The 3,792-nt window shown below is 42.5% G+C and overlaps 1 pseudogene; it reads left to right on the top strand.

The window, feature by feature from the left end:
* The first annotated feature begins 362 nt into the window (after positions 1-362).
* On the top strand, positions 363-479 carry LOC126419934 (5S ribosomal RNA; annotated as a pseudogene).
* The last annotated feature ends 3,313 nt before the right edge of the window (positions 480-3,792 follow it).

Here is a 3,792-nt window from a genome sequence, read left to right as displayed (position 1 = left end):
TGAATGACTGAAATGACGTTTTGCAGGACAAAATGTATTTTAAATTTATTATACTTTTCGTTTTCAAAGCTTTTGTTGTTTTTCCAGACTTCAGACTACCACGACGAACATTATTTTAACTTAAGTTTGAAACATTTTATGACGACTGAGACCACACTGTGCTTTTGGACTACTTCTTCAGATCACGTTAACTCTTACCTACCTATTTGCTATTAACGCTATTTAAATTACAAAGGTACAATAAAATGTCGTGTGACTAGGGCCTCCCGTCGGGTAGGCCGTTCGCTGGGTGCAAGTCTTTCGATTTGACGCCACTTCGGCGACTTGCGCGTCAAAATTACAATAGTGTTCACTACAGAAGTGCCAACGGCCTTGCCGCAGTGGAACACCGGTTCCCGTCAGATCACCGAAGTTAAGCGCTGTCAAACTGGGATAGAATTTGGATGGGTGACCATCCGGTCTGCCGAGCGCTGTTGGCACGCGGGGTGCACTCAGCCCTTGTAAGGCAAACTGAGGGGATACTTGATTGAGAAGTAGCGGCTCCGGTCTCGGAAGGTGACATACAGCTGGGAGAGCGGTGTGCTGACCACATGCCCCTCCATATCCGCATCCAGTGACCCCTGTAGGCTGAGGATGACACGGCGGCCAGGCGGTACCTTTGGGCCTTCATGGCCTGTTCTGGAGGAGAGAGAGAGTCACTACAAAAGTAAGTACAGTCATTGAAATGTAAAAAGTAGACAAACAAAGAAAACTGGAAACAAGAAGAGAGGTGACAAGAAACATTGAAGTGGATAACTTCTTGGCATTCAGCTGAAGTAGCCTAAGTTAATCAAATACTATGAAAAACAAAATGGCTGTAGATCAACTGCGAACTCACTTCACCCGAGTCCTTTACTACTGCATTGCTTCCCTGCGTACGGAGATATCGTTTAATATTGCCGAAGTATCTTGGCTGGCATAGCTGTTCATCTCGTAAAATCGATTACCAACTCGTAATTACAGTTTTAGGAATGTTACATCCTAGTGTTAAGTAGTCCTCTGTACGTTTTCTGTTTTATTCCTGGGAGTTGTTTAGGTTAAAATTACCAAACCCAGAAGGATTCTGTAGTGTAATTTAGAAAAATCTGTATACTTTCCTGTAAACATCACAACGTCAAAATCCAAGGGCTGCCTCAAAGATGTTAAATCATTACGAATTGTGCGTAAGCGTATTACCTACTTACAATGGAATGTTTGCTTCCTGGGTCGGACCTTGTTGTTTAAGCAAGAGCGTGTGCCTGTACATGTGAGATCGCCAGCACTGTAGCTCGGCGTGTTGGGTGGGGGTAATGGTCCTTTTATGTCATAAGAAACCACTGAGTGAATTTCTCATCAATGAAATTTCAAAGATGTCATGCGTCATCAACACAGAGCCATCGACGAAAATACGACGAAGAAACAGATCGGAAGAAAATGAGGCCGCGATATCGAATCCCGTTCGGTTCACAGAATTTTCAGGTTGTGCTTCAACCTAGGCTCATCACGTCCCAGCGATGTTAAGAGCTGCGAGAAACGACTCTTGGTTCGTATTCCACTTTAAACTGTACGTTCCCTCCACCTGGTGGAATAAGTGGGGTAGTTTAGGAACACGTGGCCACCGATGTGGCGTCCAATTGAAATACTTGAATTGATCATTGAGCCACACGAAATTATTATTATTATTATGTTTCCTTCTGGCTACAGTGGATAGCTACTGCTTACCGCAATGTTAGTTTTTCGTTTACACGCTCCTAGCTCATAGGTTTTTCTGTTAGCTACCTTAAAAAGCATCATCCAGTCTTTGCAGTAGTACACATTACTTCACAGATTTCAACTCACGTTTCCACTTCTAATACCCATCCTAATCCTGTAACAAATCTATCCGTAAATTTAATGTTGTTAAAAGTAAGTTGATAAGTATTAGGATTACTCGACTGGAAGAATGTTAAGGTAACGAAATCCATCCAATAAAGAATTGATTTGCAAAAGATTGGTGAGACCGACTCCTGCATATTCTTTATCAGCCTGGGACCCTGACCGTGTAGGATTAGCAAAAGTGGCAGAGACGATCCAACGAAGTGTCACGCGTTTCGTCACGGGATCGTTTAGTTAGGACGAAAGGGTATCGGAGATGCTCAATTAAACTCCAGTGGTATATGCTGCAGCAGAGATGTTGCTCATGACGGAAAATTGACTGCTGAAATTTCGAGAGAGTTCGTCCTGGAAAGAGTCGGGTAACGTATTACTCCCTACCAGATACACCTCATGGTGTACCAAGACGAGAAAATCAGAATAATTACAGCGCATACGAGAGATTTCTGCGCGACTGCTACGGTCGCAGGTTCGAATCCTGCCTCGGGCATGGATGTGTGTGATGTCCTTAGGTTAGTTAGGTTTAACTAGTTCTAAGTTCTATGGGACTAATGACCTCAGCAGTTGAGTCCCATAGTGCTCAGAGCCATTTGAACCATTTTTGAGAGATTTCTGACAAACACCCTTCCCTCACATCATTCACGAATGGGACAGGGAAGGGGAAAAAGTTAATTGTGTGATGATTCACTCAACTACACACAGCAAAATGACTTGCGGAGAACAGATGTGTACACTTGCACAATACACTACCAGTGTGAGACAGGGATGATGCTTATCCTCGACGTTATTCAACAGAAAATTCAGGAAACACTAAAGGGGAAAAAGTAAAATTAAAAAGTGAAATAAACTTCAGGAGAACGAAATAAAAACTTTAATTTTTAGTGATGCTGCTACAATTCTGCCGGATATAGCAAAGGAACCGAGAGGTAAACTGAATGGAATAGATAGTGTCTTCAAACAAGGTTACAAAATGAACAATAACCGCGGAGAAACAAAATAGTGGAATGAAGTTCAATTAGTCAGACGATGCTGAGGAAATTAAATTACGAAGTAAGACACGCGAATCAGTTGAAGAGTTTCGTTATTTGGGCAATAAAGGAAATGAGAATGGCCGAGGTTGAGAGGATATAAAATTCGACTGGCAATAGCAAGAAAAACATTTCTGAAGCAGAGAAAATCCTTAACAGCGAGTATAAATTTAGATTTAATTCTTTCCTCAAGATAATTGTCTGGAGTGTAGCACTGTATGCAAGTGACATTCAGAAAAATTCATAGAAAAAACTTCAGGCAAGAAGAAGATGTGTTTTTTGAAATGAGGCGTTGTAGCAGAATGCTGAAGATTAGATGGGCAGATCAGATAACTAATGATGAGGTAATGAAGCGAATTGCGGAGGGAAGAAATGTATGGCAGAACATGTTAAAAAGAACGAATCGGTTGATAGGAAACATCCTCAGGCATCAACGAATGGACACTTTGTTAATGGAGGGACGTGTGGGGCTAGAAATTGTAGAGGGAGAGGAACTCCTTACTACAATAAGCAGGTGTAAATGAATGTAAGTTGCAGTAGTTTATCAAATATAACGAGCGTTGGGCAGGACAGACTAGTGTGGACAGTTGCATGAAAAAAAAAAAGTCTTCTGACTGATGACCTCAATAACAATATACGAGTATATTGCACTTGGACAAACCACTTTTACAAGACAGGCTTTTCCAGACTTTCACGTGGACTCCATATTCAGGGACTCCAACCACGACAGTACGCAGTCGCGTGTCTTAAATTCGCGCAAACAAACGCACATTGTTGACAGGACTGTTGCATGATTAGCGCCGAAGCGAGTGGCGTGGGCCGTGAATAGAGGCCTGATTATCGGGCCAGCAACTCGGCGGCGGCCGTGTGTCGC

This window comes from Schistocerca serialis, chromosome 1, assembly GCF_023864345.2.
Source record: "Schistocerca serialis cubense isolate TAMUIC-IGC-003099 chromosome 1, iqSchSeri2.2, whole genome shotgun sequence".
Lineage (NCBI taxonomy): Eukaryota > Metazoa > Arthropoda > Insecta > Orthoptera > Acrididae > Schistocerca > Schistocerca serialis.
This window is presented reverse-complemented; position numbering and strand designations above follow the sequence as displayed.